A 17644-nucleotide genomic window follows, 5' to 3' on the forward strand; every position below is an offset into this window, starting at 1 on the left:
CAGGACAAATCCATTTGATTTTAGTTTTGGAAAACATTTCACGACAGCAGCTGTCCACCATCAGTTTACTTTTCCAAACTAAAGGGTGTGAAGCTGGCACGAGTGATGATCTGTGCTGTATTATTTCTGAGCAGCAGACTCACCTTGTCCATGAATGCCTACTTGATGGAAGGCGCAGTCCCAATTGGTAGAGGGGATCGGTTTCTCGAGCTGTGAATCATCATCATCTATTCAGTAATATTCCGGTTTGATGAAATTGAGATGAGATGAAACGAGCAGGTCCAACGAGCCGGTCTGTAATACTACACGGCATTTCGAAAGTTGTCTCTTGCACTTACAGTGAAGCGGAGGGCAGTTTTCAATCTTAAACCAGCAAGTTAGGTGGCGCAGTAAGTCGTGTAGATGGGAGCAGAAAGTAGTGAAGGGACATTGATGATTAAATGAGAGGGAAAAACTATGACAGATGGAGTTCAATGTGTTGAAGTGTGATATAATCCACTTGGATCCTTAAAAATATCTGAATCAGAGTATTTTCTATATGACGAGAAACTAGGAGCTATGGAGGGGCAGAGAGGTTCAGGGGTCGATCTCCATAAAGCACTGAAAACTAGCAGACAAGTACAAAAAATAATTGATGGAATGTGAGCCTTTATCTCAAGGGGCTGGAATAAAAAGCGTGGAAGTTATGCTACGGATGCATTAAGCTATGGTTAGACCACATCTGGAGTACAGCATTCAGTTCAGGGCACCGTACCCCAGGAGGGACATATTGGCCTTGAATGGGGTGTAGAATAGATTCACCAGAATGATACTGGGGCTAAAAGGGTTAAATTATGAGGACAGGTCGTGCAGACTGGACGTGTAGTTTCTTTATTATCGGCGATTAAGGGGTGATCTAATTGTAATGTTTAAAAAGATAGGGTGGAGAGAGAAAGGCTATTTCCTTCGGGGGTGTCTAGAACAAGTGGGCTTAACCTTAAAATTAGAGCAGGGCCTTTCAGGGGTGATGTCAGGGAACACTTCTTCTCAGGAAGGGTAGCTGGACTCCCAAACACTGTGCAGGGCCCAGGCTGTTTTTGGTCAGTGTGCTGAGTCCCACACACCCTGGGGGATTGGCTCAGTTACACATCTCCTGGCTCTCTGAAATGTTTCACTCATCTCAAATCTCCGCGGTCAGACTGCCGATTGTTTATTGATCAGGAAGATGGCTGGTAATAATCTGAGAGACAGTGAAGAGGTGAGAACAGAGCAGCAGGGAATGATCCCAGAACAATCGGAACCAGCAGCTCGCCGTCTGGTCCCTGTGTCAGGGACAATACACAACACCTCAGCTCCAGACCAGGAACAGAGAGCTGCTGTTAACGTGGCCCAGTCCTCGCAAACTGCTGGAGTTGTGGGATGGAAAACAGGCTTTTCGTCTCGGAGGCTGCTTTTGGGGCTCAGTGGCTCATCGAAAGAATGATTTCTATTGAAGAGCAGGGCTCTTCTCCATCACAGACTGATACTGTACAGTGCATGGCAGAGTAAAGCTCCCTCTACACTGTGCCATCAAACACTGCGGGGGCAGGTGCAACAAGGGTTAGATCAAGATTAAATCTCCCTCTATACAGTCACAGAGGATATCATTTGTGACTTTGATAAGGGCCGTTTCAGATCTGTGGCAGGGGTGGAAACCTGATTGGACGGTTGTGTGGGAAAGATGGACACGGATTTGTGAGGTGACAACACGTTCAAGGACTTGAGAGGAAAGGGAGGTTGTAGATGGTGTGGTAGTTTGCATGATCAGATGGTCAAGGTGCGTCTTTTGAGAAGGAGGGTGATGACAGCAGATTTGATAGGGAGGAGGACAGTCCCTGAGGAGAGCGAACCGTTATCAGTGTCAGCTAACATGGGGCCAGGAAGGGAGGTTGGGAGTCCAACAGTTTGGTGGAAATAAGTTCGAAGCATCAGGAGGTGGGTCTCATGTTCAAAATGAGCTCAGAGAGGGCACGAGGAGAGAGAGGAGAGAAACTTTGTGGACTTGAAGAAGGGAGGGAAGTGGCAGAGGCAGCTGTACTGATGGTCTCAATCGTAGTGACAAAGAAGTCTCTGAGCTTCTCGCACTAACTTCGTTGAAGAAAATCTCTCCTCATCCCCCCGCGACTGTTTTCCAATTTATCTTAGATGTGTGTCCTCTGGTTGTTGAAGCTCCCATTACTGGAAACAGTTTCTCCTTATTTACTCTATCAAAACCTTTCATAATTGTGAACAGCTCCATTAAATCGCACCATAACCTTCTGGGTGTAGTCTCAGTGTCGTTCCTGTTGGCTTTTTCATCGGTTCTCATATTGTATACCGGTTCGGGCTCATTGTTCGTATCCAATTAACGCGATTTCGACTCCAGGTGTTGGATTAGTCAACTTTTCGCCCCAGCCTTCCAATTTGCTTGCAGCGTGGGCTGTCGCTGCTTTTTCCTCCCTCGCTTCTGTGTCTGTCCCACAATCACACTCAGAAATGAGGCAGACCACAGCTATTAAAGTGACCAAAAACCCAAAACCAAAAGCTGAAGTGAAGCAGCAGTTCATGGCCAAGTGTTTGACCACAATCCTTTTATCATTTACTGTAAAATCTGAGTCTCAGTGAAACACACACAGAACATTCTGGAAACACTCAGCCAGTCGGGCCCCATCTGTGGAGAGAACGGACCAATCAACTGAGAGCCTCGATGTGACGAGGAACGAGACACGGCCCCCTGTGAGAAAAAAAGAACTTGCATTTGCACAGGACCTTTCACATCCTCAGGACATCCCAACTCACTTCACTGGAAGTTCAATCATTATCGTTTAATAAGAGAACGCAGCAGCCTAGTTGTGTACAGCAAGATCCCATAAACAGTGATGAGATATTGAGCAGACATCCTGTTTGTTGGGTGTTGATGGTTAAGGGAAGAATGTTGGCCAGGAAACCGGTAGAATTCTCTGATCTTCACAAATTGACACGGGACCTTTACACCTCGGAACTGAAAGAAGGGACCCACATTCAACACCTCATTCAAATGACAGCACCTCTCACAATGTAGCTCCCTCTCAGCACGACACAGTCAGCCTGGATCACATATCCAAGAGATGTAACTGGAGCTGGAACCCACACCCATCCAAACACCAGCCTGACACCTTGGTATTAATCTCACCCCTGGCTAGTCATGAACCATACTGTGCCACTCCCAGAGTAACTGATGACCACAGCCTCAGCTCCGGGTCCCGGTCTGCACCATAGCCGCAGCCTGTTATCGCTCATAGAAAGTGGCGTGGGATTCCCGCGTTCATTCTGTGATGTGCATTGTGGCAGTGGGACGAGGTGTATTGCTCTGGAATGGAGCCGGTACTGACTCGATGGGCCAAATGACATCCTTCCGTGCTGTGTCCCTTCTATAATTCCATGATTCCATGTGGGTGGAGAGGGATACATGGAAGTATTCAGAGATGGCTTTATGCATGATTGACACGATCAGGAGTAGAGAGGCCACTTGAGATGGCAAGGTCGAGGGGGTGGCCTTGAATATGCGTCGGGGAGTTTCTATGCAGGGAGAGATTAAGTGAGGATAAAGTATCACACAATAGACCTGTGAGCAAAATTGAAGCCCATGGGATTAATGGTCAATGGCAGCGTGGATACAAAATTGGCTAAGGGGCAGAAAACAGAGAGTATTGGTGAACGGGTGTTTTTCAGACTGGCGGCAAGACACAGTGGTGTCCCCCAGGTCTCGGAATTAGGACCACTGCTCTTTTTGATATATATTAATGAACGGGGCTTGGGTGTACAGGGTATAATTTCAAAGAATTTGCAGAACACACGAAACTCTAAAGTGTAATAAACAACGTGGAGGGTAGTGAAGGACTTCAGCAATACATAGACAGACTGACGAAATGGGCAGAAACATGGCACACGAAATTTAATGCAAAGAATTGTGAAACGATACATTATGGTAGGAAGAATGAGGGGAGGCAATATAAACTAAATGGTGCAATTTTAAAGGGAGTGCAGGAATAGCGAGACCTGGGGTGCATATACACAAATCATTGAAGGTGGCAGTACAAGTTGAGAAGGCTGCTAAAGAAATAAATGGGGTCTTTCCCTTTATTAATTGAGACAGAGAAGACAAAAGCAAGGAATTATTACTAAACCTTGATAAATCACTGGTTAGGCCTCAGCTGGAATATTCCATTCAATTCTGGGCACCAAACATTAGGAAGGATGTCAAGGCCTTAGAGAGGATGCCGGGGGGAGATTTACTGGAGTGGTGCCATGGATGAGGGACTTCAGTTGTATGGAGAAACTGAAGAATTGGGGTTGTTCTCCTCAGATCAATGAAGGTTCAGGGGAGGTTGGATGGAGATGTTCAAAATCATGAAGCGTTTTGATAGAGTAAATAAGGAGAAACATTCCATTTACAGTAGGGCAGTAACATCACGGGTTAGATGCAGAGCAAAGCTGCTTTGCACTGTGACATGAAACGGTGCCAGGGCAGCTACAGCTCAGGTTAGATACAGATTAAAGCTCCTGGCAAAATGTCCCATCAAACAGTCTCAGGGCAGGAACAGCACGGGATAGGTACAGATTAAAGTTCCCTCTGAACTGCCCCATTAAACATTCCCAAGGAAGGTACAGCACGGTTTTTATGCAGAATGAAGCTCCCTCCACACTTTCAAATCAAACACTCCCAGGGCAGGTACAACACACGTTACATACACAAAATGCTTCCTCTACTCTGTGCAGATTAGATCTCGCCAAATATTTCAGATATAAGGTTCCTTTGCTGGACACTATGCTGATGTCTCTCCATATCTCAGCACTGAGATGCACTGCTCACAATCGCCACATCCTGGTGTCTCTGCATCTCTGGACTCAGTTACACCGCTCTCTACCTCCCTCTGCTGGTGTCTCTCGGTATCTCTGTACTCAGTTACACCGCTCTCTACCTCCCTCTGCTGGTGGCTCTCTGTGTCACTCGATCCGCTCTGTTCTGTGTGATGCAAATGGACAATGAGACGGCTGATTAAAAACATGTGGTACAATGACTCACACGGACAGAGAGAGACAAAGGCTGACAAAAGCACAGGGACATGGACACACAGGCTGCAGACTGCACGGCGATACAAGGGGACATGGGAATGGGTGGAAATCTGGGGATTATAAAAGGAATGGGGTAGATGGGGAGAAAAAGAGCAGAACAGATGTGGAGCATGGGGTGAAATCATCGGAAGACAGATTCAAAAACAGACAAGTAACAGAAAAACAAACAGCAGGTTAAAATGAAGAAAAGAAACTTATGAAATAGGACAATGGGCGTGATTGAATGAAAGGAGGATCGGAAAGACATTGAGTTGTATAAAAACAGCTTTTTATTTTGTTTCGCCTTTCCGCACAGCTCAGGTGTGTGGGATGGAAGAGCAGCCAGGTTGACTCTTCACTGCCCTCTGGAGTGTCCGAAGGGCAGCCAATCGGATCAAAATAGCGATTCTTTTAATTGGAGTCAGGTGACTGCAGGTTGTGCATAAATGTTGCTGGTCGGAGGATAAAGTGAGAATTGAGTTGTTTAGTATCATTGGGGATTTTGTAGTGAGAGGTTTGTTCCCGATGCTGGTGTTAGTTGGAGCGTTTTGTTGCTCTGATATTTGGCAACACTTTCGCGGCCAGAGATGGAGGAGTCGTGCGTGGTGCAGTTGGTCTGATACGCCGCTTGACAGTTGACCTCACTCACCTTGCCCACTCATGTCAAAGCATTGAACTTGTTCTTGCACTGCATCCAGATGCTGTACGCTGAAATTGACTTTCTCCCCCGCTGCCTTCCACAGCCTTTTGGATATTTGTGCGGAGGGCCCCTTGCTTCCCGCAAACCACTCTGCGGTTTTGGATATCCCCCCTTCTGTCCCCCGCTTGCACCAAGGTCTTTGGTGCATCAGCAGAGAATCTTGTTGCATGCACTCTCGCGGGCCTGGTACCAACACAGATCGGCAGATTGGTGAGGTCTGGCGTCCAGATTGGAAGATGTGGGATTTAGTTGTGCGCAACCTTTATTCAATGTTTTCACATCACTCATCAATGTGTAAACAAACGGATGGGACCTGCATCTGTATTTTACGTGTGCGATGTCTGATCTCCATTCAGACTTGCATCCTTCCTGCGCAGGGCTCATTGGGCGTTGGGTAATAGCACATCACGATACCCCCGCCCAAAACCGAACCCGATCCTATTTTCCCCCCTTGTGTTTTATTCCCGCTGTGTTTTCTCTCTGGCAGTTTGCTGATATATATTTAACTCGCGGCCTGTTCCCTTTCATGGTCACAACCAGTAACAGACAGACAGAGCGTGTCTGACCGCCCTGAGATGTGGAAAAGGCATGAGTTTAGGACAAATGCATCAAATCAAATGTTCATCGGGCACTGAGAGAAACAAAAACCAGTGAGAAAGGCAGAAGGAAATAGAGAAATAAAAGGTAAACACAGACATTCTTGATGTCTCTCTATTCCATCCCCAACCGTACAGTGTCGGGTAAAAATGTCAGTGTAAATAAATGTTCGAGAATCGGCCGAAAGAACAAATAAAGTAATCCAAAACTGCTGACACCCGGAATCGAACCAGAGATAGTAGAACGCTCTCTCAACTGAGCTATTTCGGATCCAACAGAAAGTGTTTTTTTGTTATCCCGATGGAATAAAATATAACTCCGGGTTGACTTGCCCCTCCCGCGCATTCCTCACTTTGGGAGAATGAGACCGACCATCAAGAGGAGATTTTCTGATACTTTCCTTGAATCTCATTTATGTTAAACATTCCTTGAACTCTCTGCCGGGGGGATTCAGAGCTGGGGTTCGCCATGAACCAGCTTCCCCTCAATTCCCAGCTTTATCAGTGAATCGACCAACAAACGCTCGACAGAGCTCAGGTTATATTAATAATAAAAACAGAAAATGCGGGAAACACTCAGCAGGTCAGGCAGCATCTGTGGAGAGAGAAACATAATTTCAGGTCGATGACCATTCATCAGAACTCTGTCCACAGATGCTGCCTGACCTGCTGAGTATTTCCAGCATTTTCTGCTTTTACTTCAGATTTCCAGCATATGCAGTATTTTCCTTTTGTTTTACAGCTTGTATTAATGTTCTCCTGACGGTATCTTAATTTATCTTGTTTTTGGGCCACTTTAATCTGGTTCATGGACAAATTCTTCCATCATCCCTTCTTCCACATCGCTTCTCTCTCTCATTCATTCTTTTCTCCTTTCAATCCAGAAGAGGGCGGGAATCACAGATCAACCACCAAACCGTCCGCACACAGACCCTCGTCTGACACTCCGTTTGATAATGGCCCATGTTCCACTGACGTGAATTCCCATTCATTGGTGTCAGTTCAATGAAAAGTGTGTCCTTTGTGGACATTATTATACCATTCCAGGCGATATTATTAAGATCCCGGTCTTCTTTCAGACGACAGCGCACTTCATGTGACTCAATCTTTCTGTTAATTAAAAGTGTGCACTCTGCTGTAAATACTGAATCCGACTGTCAAGTGAGAAACGTTTTATTATCTCACACGGTCTGCAATTTCGGCTGGGTATATTTAGTTATTTAGTTGTACAGGTGAGTCCACCCGATAAATGACACATGCATTGATGATCCAATCTGCTTCAACTCCCTCGCTTTCCACCGCTTCATGGTCGACATTGGTGTCATTGTTGCTGAATGGTTAAATTAGAATGGTTCAGTGAGCTGCTATTTATTATATTCAGATCATTTAATGGTTTCATTTCTAATAATTAATCTTGATTATCAATCTAATCCGGTTCCTTGTTGGTAGAGTGCTCCGTTTCTCTGATCAGGACCCACAATCAATGTAAGGGGCGCATTCTGAAAGTGAAACTCATTCAATATATTATTGTGCATTAATCCCGATATAAATTGGAAGTTTATGGAATTCGCACTACGGAAGCGAAATAGCCAGATTAACACTATTTGCCTCGAATTCAGATCGATTTGTAATCATAGGTTGGTATGAAGGATTAGAGGGTAACTGAGAAGAATTATTTTCACCCAGCGGGTGATGGGAGTCCGGAACTCGCTGCCTGAAAGGGCGGTCGAGGCAGAACCCTCAATTAATTTAAACAGTACAGATGTGCACTTGAAGTGCCGTAACCTACATGGCTACGGACCAAGTGCTGGAAAGTGCGATTAAGCTGCTTAACGCCTTTCGACCGGCACGGACATGATGTGCCAAATCGTCTCCTTCTGTGCCGTAACTTTCTATGATTCTATGATTCTATGGTGTATTATATTACCAGTCATAGTATTCCACGATTTAAATTAAATAATCGTTGTTACAAGTGTGACCTGTAATGTAATTAGAAAACTTGCCTGCAAAATTAACGACATTATATTTTCATTTTCAACCTTTGTATTTTTGGTGCGGAGCATCACACATGACCCTGGATATCCAATTACCATGCATGGAGCTTTGCGTGACTGCAACTCCGTTCATCCAACGATTGACCCTTGGGAATCAGGGAGCAGAGTATCAGATTGGGTCTAACTTCTAATATGTAAAACAAACACGGATTGAAATATTTAGTAATTTAGACCAGCAACAAAAAAGTGGAATAATTATCTCAAGACTAGATAATGTGGACAACGACAGGCAGTTTCTGTTTCACCTTGTCCAGAATATCAGAACAGCTGAGGCAAGGCCTGAAATTGAAGGGTGAGTTGGGGGCTAAAATCAAAACTAAGCTGCAGAAACAGTATTTATGTGTTTGAGTGGCCAATCTATGGAACAGGCTCCGTCGGGAGACGGTGGAAGCAGTTCGTATTGATTCATTACCAAGGGTGCTTTCTGAAAATAACATTTTGGGTAGAGTAGATGAGTAATATGAGACATGATATACGGTCAGTGTAAGATGCTTGGGAGTGAAAAGGTGATTTTGGATCTACGGTTCCCAAAATTTTCCAAACTTTGCTCACCTCCTGTCTTGTGCTGTTGTACATTAATTGATAGAGATTGATTGCAGTGATTTGTCGCGAACTCCATTATCGTTGTATCATGTGACTACTGGGAAGGTAGAAGGTGCACTTGATGGACCTTGGTGTTTTTTGATCTAGCAATTCCTATATTCCGATACTCCTACCTGTTATGTACATCAAAACATTGGATGGGAGGGTTTGATCTGCGTCATTGCACAGATGGTCTTAAAATCTTGAACAAGTGGCCATAGTCAATGTATGAGCACAGACAATGGGTGTTGTTAGCTCACTATTCCATTCAAAGGGCATCAGCGATTCGACCATTCCTCTTCCTCCTAGTGCCCTTTTATCCCTTCCCCACTTCGGGACATTAAATCCAGGTTTCACCCCAGCAGCTAACGCACACAAGCTGCAATTCCAACTTGCAAACATCTCATCTTTTTCATCCCCTCTGGCTCACGTGTCAGTAAGGCTCTCGCTTTCCGTTTGGTTACTTTTGTAATCATTCTAAACTAAGTTTCTGTTTTTAACCACGTTTCATTTGATCCCGTTGCTTCACTTATTTGCCGATTCATTGCTCTGATTACAAAGCCCGTCACAGCTAAAATAATCAGTTTCCATCACCGGACGCAAAACCAAGATGCAAATTTCTTGGAGCATTTCAGGTTATCGTGAAGAACATTAATGTCCCTGTTCTATAACCTGTTCCTTTATTTCTCTGGAAACGCATCAAGTTAGATTTTTTCCTGAGTCTGGTGAATCATTTCCCTATTTCCGTTTTGCTGACAGTTAATGTGGTGACGATTGTGATCCTGTCTCGGGAAAGTGCGGTCTCTCCAAATGCGTCACTCTCTACCTGGTGGCCATGGCAGCGGCAGATCTACTGGTCGTTATCGTCGATCTGATATTAAGGCAGGTTCCTATTGTTTATTGGTCCGAATTTATATTTCTGTGGTACGTTGGACTGTGTAACATCCACGCCGTCCTGCTTTATGCAGTCACGGACTGTTCTGTTTGGTTCACGGTCACTTTCACCTTTGATCGATTTGTGGCCATTTGTTGCCAGGAGCTGAAAACTAAATATTGCACCGAGAAGACGGCGGCTGTGGTTCTCGGAACAGTGACTGTGCTGAGCGGCTTGAAGAACATTTTCTGGTATTTTCTGTATACAAATGAGTATTGGCTTTCTAATAGTCCCTGGTTTTGCAGCGTGACGCCCGAAGTATCTCGTTCTCTGGTCTGGGCGGTCGTTGAATTAATGCATTATATTTTAACACCATTTGTTCCATTTCTTTTGATTGTACTGTTCAATATATTAACGGTCAGACACATTTTAGTGGCCAGCAGAGCCCGCAAGAGGATCCGGGGTCCGAGCAGTGGGGAGAGTTCCAGTGACCCAGAGATGGAGAACCGAAGGAAATCCATCGTTGTACTATTTGTTATATCGGGGAATTTCATCCTGTTATGGGTGGTGTTCATCGTGTGTTCTATATTGAGACGGTTGGATTATTTGGGCTACGCTGTCTCCCTGCCCACATTCGTACGAGAAATCGGCTTCATGCTCCAGCTCCTGAGTTGCTGCACGAACACTTTTATTTATGCAGTGACCCAAAGGAATTTCAGAGAGCAGTTGAGGAATGGAGTGAAATATCCCCTCACAATGATGGTCAAATTAATTGGATGAGAAGACCTCACACTTTCGAACATTCTCTTTTTTTTTTCATGTCCTGTCGAATCAATTATGGGGCTTCTTTAACTCTTAATATTTTTGAAGCATTTCACTATCTGGTCCCTTCTTTAAAGTAAGTTAATTTAGCCATTCTTCACCAGATAGGATCCAGACATGATCTGTCTACAGATGCGGTTTGACCGTGCATTGGCGAAGAGCGGTTAGTTGCTTTAAATAGTCGTGTGCTCAGCTCGCAGTCCGGGGTGTTTTGGGAATGACCCCGTGTTGTGATTATTTCGCAAAAATAATCCATTTGTGAACAATGTCCGGTCATACAGAGGAAGTTTAGTTTCTCAGTGTTGATATGTTTCTCTGATCACTGCCAATCTTTGAAGGAAGACTGTTTGAATACCAAGATGGACACCAGTAAACAGTCAAGGCAGCAGGTAGACTGTGGAGATTATTAATCTGTGCACCGTCACTGGGACAAATAGAGGAAAAGAATCAATGTTTCTACATTAATTCCAATCAACCCGTCCGCCTTAATCTAAGTGTGTTCTATTTATTTGTCACAGTTTCTGTGCAGATATTGAACTAATTGCATCGAATGTATTTAATCGTATTCAGTGTTCTGTATCTTTTAACTGTGGTTGAATAAAGCAGATTGTGAATTGAACTCAAAAACATTTAGCCCGTGAGAGCTTAGTACACCGTTACAGAGATTGAAAAAGGACAAAGAGATCTTCAGCAGATCAATATTGCTCCACTCTCGGGATCCGGTAAAGCAGACTGAACCGTCCCGGTATAGCACACACCCAGGTATGGTACAGTACACTCCTGGGTCCCCGTACAGAGCACTCCCGGGTCCCGGTACAGCACACTCCCCGGTCGAGGTACAGCATATTCCCATACCCCGTACAGTAAAATCCCGGGTTCAGGTACAGTTCATACATTGGTTGCGCTACAGCATACTCCTCCCTCCCGGAAAAGCACTCTCCCGTGCCCCGGTAGAACAAATTTCCAGCTGCCACAACAGCACAGTCCAAGGTCCAGGTACAATACATGCCAGATTCTCCATACTGCACAGTCCCGGATCCAGTTGCAGCATGCACCCGGGTCGCAATACAGCAACTCCCCGGTCTCGGTACAGCTAACTCCCGGGTCAAGTATAGCATACCAATGGGTCCCAGTGTAGCATACTCCCGGATCCCAGTATAGTATACTCCCAGGTTCCAGGACAGCACACACTCCCCGCTCCGGGAAAAGCAATCACTCCGGACCGGTACAGCACATTACCGAGTCCCCGAACAGCACACTCCAGGATCCAGGGACAGCACAGTCCAGAGTCCTGGTGCTGCACGGTCCCGGATGCAGGAACAGCACATTCCCAGGTCCAGATTGCAACACAATCCCCGGTCGCCTTACGGCAAACTCCCCGATTCCGGTACAACATGCTCCCGGGTCCATATACAGCACACTCACTGATCCCGGTGTGTCACATTCCTGGGTCCCGGGATAGCACACTCCTCTGCCTGGGTATAGGAAACTCCCTGTCCCAGTAGACCACACTCCTTGAGGACACAAATATAAGACATGCTTTTTTTGTCAATGTTCTTATATTTGTGTCCTCTAGTTACCAACTGTCCTACCAGTGGAAACAGTTTCTCCTTATTTACTCTATCAAAACCCCTCATCATTTTGAACACATCTGATCAACCTTCCTTTAACCATCGCTGCTCTCAGGAGAACAATCCCAGCTTCGCTCGTCTCTCCACATAACTGAAGTCCCTCATATCTGGTACCATTCTCGTTGATGATACAATTGGTGTGTTCCGAAATGCATCCATTTATTAGTGTTGCTCTGTGGACCCTCAGGTTCCTCCGGCCGACCGTGTTACAATAACAAATGAGAGTTTAAAAACAACGTTTCAGCATTACTTGTTTCTCGGAGGGAGTGGAGCGATTGGCGATAATTGATTGGGTGAACGGGTGGGCCAAAGGTCTTTAAACCGAAAGAACCAAATACACAATTCCTATTTTCGTGAAACAGACATACATCGCTTTGAACTGTCAAGTCCGGATATTGGGAAGGGAAAGATGCTGCCTGATGTCATGGTGTAAACGGGTGAAATTACTCAGCTTACAGTTCATGATCCGCTCTCAGGTCGGGCGGCCTGTTCCAGTTCCCGTATGGTGAAAGTTTAGCGTTTTACCCCCTTGATAAATTGTTTTTTTTTTATTTGGTTCTCACCAAATAAAAAAAACGTTTGTCACAAACGAGACGATGTGGAACTGATGGGTTACCTTTCCATGTTTCATACATCATGTGCAACAGGAACAAGGATTCTCCTGAACACGTTTCTGGGAATTTTGAAAAGGGCCCCTGACGTGTATTCGGATTCTGATAATTAAAAGGCCACAAATGAAGCGGTTACATAAAATTCCAATGGGTGGGAGGAGGGTCGTGTTGAGCAAAGAAGCTGGCATCGATATGTTGCGTCGAATGGCCGATCTCTTTACTGTAAATTCTGTGTAAACCATGCAAACGTTGTACTGTCATATTTCTGTCTCTGAAGTACAATGCTCAACGAGGCAGGTATCTAACAGTCCTCACTTCAAATCCTTTATAACAAGAACATCTTGCTTTTTTTTAATCGCGTCAATGACGTAGTAAAAAGTGCAATGGCGCTACACACAGCAGAGATTATGAAACATAATTTGACACCGGGCCACATGAGGAGATATTCGTTCAGGTGACCAAAAGGTTGTTGAAAGTGATAGATTTTCAGGAGCGTCATCAAGGAGGAGAAAGAGGTGGAGAGGATTAGGGAAGGAATTCGAGGACTTACGGTCTTGGCAGTTGAAGGAAAGCCGCCAACAGTGGAGGGAACGAAATTGGGAATGTGCAAAGGCCAGAATTGGAGGAACACACAGATCTCGAAGGGTTGTCGGGGAGGAGGAAGTTGCAGAGATAGGGACGGGCAAGGCCATGTAAGGATTTGAAAACAACGATGAGAATTTTAAAATTGAGGCTTTGCCGGAACGGGAGCCAATGTCGGTCTGCGAGCACAGCGGTGATGGGTGAAGGGTATTTGGTGACAGTTAAGATACGGGCAGCAAGAGTTTTGGATTAACTCTATTTTAGGGTGTGTGCAAGGTGGGAGGCCGGAGAGGAGAGTATTTTAGTAGCCGAGTCTAGAGGTAACAAAGGCATGGATGAGGATTTCCGCAGCAGATCAGCTGAAGCAGGACAGGAGGCCAGGAATATTATGGAGGTGGAAGTAGGCAGTCTTAGTGATGGAGCGGATGTGGGGTCGGAAGTTCAACTCAGAGTCAAATAGGACACCAAGGTTGCGAACAGTCTGGTTCAGGCTCAGGCTGTGGTCAGGATAGAGATAAAACAGCAGACAATTTCTGCCCGTCCAGCCAAGACGCTGTATTGTCAACTCTGGTGAGAAGCTCAGAAAATGACTTTGTTCTCCGATCAGCACTTTAAAAAAAAACAATTGGATCGTTAAAAAGAACACTTGTATTTGAAATTTGTCAGTTGGATGGTTAATACTGAGTTTGGTTGGGCTGATCTGATTTCTTTCTTCTCACAAGTATGATACGTTTTAACACCCACACTCTCACTTCAATCGCCATCCGGGTGGGTGATAGAATCCAGAGACATTTAGCGCGACAAATCTTTCCGCCCTGTCAATTACTGAGACTCGGGAAAAATGTTAACCATTTCAGCCTCTCAGATACAGTTGTCGCCAGTTCCATCTTGTTCAGCCCGAAGCCAGGGTGATTTTACCGTCTCTGAAGTTCACTTCACTTTCCCGAAAGTCTGCTCTTAGAGAGAGCAACGAAATAGGAAGGAGCAATAAGAATTTCTCTTTTGGTTGATAAGCAAAAAAGTTGCTAAATGTGTGGCTATAGGGACTCTATTTTATCTACTTTTAGTGAGTTTAGTAGAAACGCCTTAAAAACATTCACACAACACAACTAAAAGTACTTCTACATTGTATATTATGAGCATCATACACTGCATTTTCTACATTAAAACCGTGATTACATTTCAAAAACATTTAATTGTCTGTAAAGCGCTTTGAGATATTCTGAGGCCGTGAAAGGCGCTATATAAATGCAAGCTCCCTTTCTTTTACTTCACATGCATCTATTTATTTAGCAAACATCGACCAAACCTCAACGCAAAATTTTGCAGTCCTTCACTTCCTCCAAAATTTCCAATTCCTGCATCAATTGGTCAGGCACGGCATATTTTAGGGAAAATTCCTGATGGTGGCCCAGCAGCTACAAGAGGAATTTCGGCTTCTTCAGCGTGATTGCTCAGAATGTTGATTCAGAAAATCAAACGGCGCCAAACCTGTGACCAGTTTGACGGCGGCAATTCTCAAATCCCAACATTGGTCCTTAGTCCCGTCATTTTAACACATTTTCCGCACAGAGTCCTTCTCAGTCATGTATTGAGTTACATCGAGTTACATCGAAACTACAACACAGAAACAGTCCATTCAGCCCAACTGGTCTATTTATGCTGCACTCGACCCTCCTCCTTCCTTATTTCATCTAACCCTATCAGGTTACACTTCTATTCCTTTCTCCCTCATGTGCTTATCTAGCTTCCCCTAAAATGCATGTATGCGATTTGCCTCAACACTTCCTTGTGTTAGCCCGTTCCACATTATTACCATTCCTTGGGTAAATAATTTTCTGCTAAATACCCTATTGGATTTATTAGGGACTATTTTATATTTGTGACCTCTAGTTTTTGACATCCCCATAAGTGGAAACATGTTCTCTAGGTCTACCCTATCAAACCCATATCATTATTTTAAAGACCTCTATCGGGTCATCCCTCAGCCTTCTCTTTTCTAGAGAAAAGTGAACCAACCTGTTCAGCCTTTCCTGATAAGAATGACCTCTCATTTCTGGCATCATCATTGTGAATCTTGTTTGCGCCCTCTCCAGTGCCTCTATATCCTTTCTATAGTGTGCAGAACATAACTGTGCTCAGTACTCCAAGTGTGGCCTTCCCAAAGTTATGCACAAGTTTAACGCAACTTCTTTGCTATTCAATTCTATCCCTCGAGAAATGAACCCCAGTGCGTGATTTACCGTTTTTATGGTCTTACCAATCTGTTTTGCTACTTTTAGTGAATTGTGTATCGATACCCCTAAATTCCACTTCTCCGTTACCTCGTTTAGACTGTTAATATCCAAGCAGTATGTGGCCCCCTTAATCTTCCTATTAATATGCACCACCTCACACTTACCTATATTGAAATTCATTCGCCAATTACATGCTCATTCTGCAAGTTTATTAATGTCCTCTTGCATTTTGACGCATTCTTCCTTTGTATATACTATACCTCCCAATTTCATGCCGCCCTCAAATTTTGAAATTGTATTTCGGATTCCCGAATCCACATACTTAACGTAAATTTTGAACAACAATTGACCCAGCAGCGATCCCTGTGGAACATCACTGCCCACCTTTTGCCAGTCTGAGTAGCTAGCCTTAACATTTACTTCCTGTTTTCTGTTTTGTAGCCAGCTTGCTTTCCATTCTGCTCCCTATCCCTGGACTGAACATGCTCAGACCTTAGCCATGACTCCACAATACGGTATCTTATCTGCCGATGCACCACTTTGGAATATCAGCATATATCTCTCAACAGCACTTTTCTGCACAGGAAGCAGTTGCATAAGTTTTTTTGTGTGTGCTTACGCGTCTATTAATGAGTGTGCTTGTGCGTGCGTGTATGTGTGAAAGTGTGTGTGTGTAAATTTGATTGAGTGTGGAAGCGTGTGTATGTGTAGTGCCGATGTATGTGTGCATGAATGTGTGCATTTGTGTTTATTGTGTGTTAATATGAGCGCGTGTGTGTACGCACATTTAGAATCATAGAATCATAGAATCATAGAAGTTTAGAACATGGAAACAGGCCCTTCGGCCCAACATGTCCATGTCGCCTAGTTTGCACCACTAAGCTAGTCCCAATTGCCTGCACTTGGCCCATATCCCTCTATACCCATCTTACCCATGTAACTGTGCAAAAGCTTTTTAAAAGACAAAATTGTACCCGCCTCTACTACTGCCTCTGGCAGCTCGTTTCAGACACTCACCACCCTTTGAGTGAAAGAACTGCCCCTCTGGACCCTTTTGCATCTCTCCCCTCTCATATTAAATCTATGCCCCCTCGTTACAGACTGCCCTAACTTTGGGAAAAGATTTTGACTATCTAACTTATCTATGCCCCTCATTATTTTATAGACTTCTATAAGATCACCCCTTAACCTCCTAATCTCCAGGGAATAAAAGTCTCAGTCTATCCAACCTCTCCCTATAAGTCAAATCATCAAGTCCCGGGAGCATCCGAGGAAATCCTTTCTGCACTCTTTCTAGTTTAATAATATCCTTTCTATAATAGGGTGACCAGAACTGTACACAGTATTCCAAGTGTGGCCTTACTAATATCTTTTACAACTTCAACAAGACATCCCAACTCCTATATTCAATGTTCTGACCAATGAAACCAAGCATGCTGAATGCCTTCTTCACCACCCTATCCACCTGTGACTCCACTTTCAGGAGCTATGAACCTGTACTCCTAGATCTCTTTGTTCTTTAACTCTCCCCAACGCCCTACCATTAACGGAGTAGGTCCTGGCCCGATTCGATCTACCAAAATGCATCACCTCACATTTATCTAAATTAACCTCCATCTGCCATTCCTCGGCCCACTGGCCCAATTTATCAAGATCCCGTTGCAATCCTAGATAACTTTCATCACTGTCCACAATGCCACCAATCTTGGTGTCATCTGCAAACTTACTAACCATGCCTCCTAAATTCTCATCCAAATCATTAATATAAATAACAAATAACAGCGGAGCCAGCACCGATCCCTGAGGCACACCGCTGGTCACAAGCCTCCAGTTTGAAAAACAAACCTCTACAACCACCCTCTGT

This window comes from Heptranchias perlo, chromosome 35, assembly GCF_035084215.1.
Source record: "Heptranchias perlo isolate sHepPer1 chromosome 35, sHepPer1.hap1, whole genome shotgun sequence".
Taxonomy (NCBI): Eukaryota; Metazoa; Chordata; class Chondrichthyes; order Hexanchiformes; family Hexanchidae; genus Heptranchias; species Heptranchias perlo.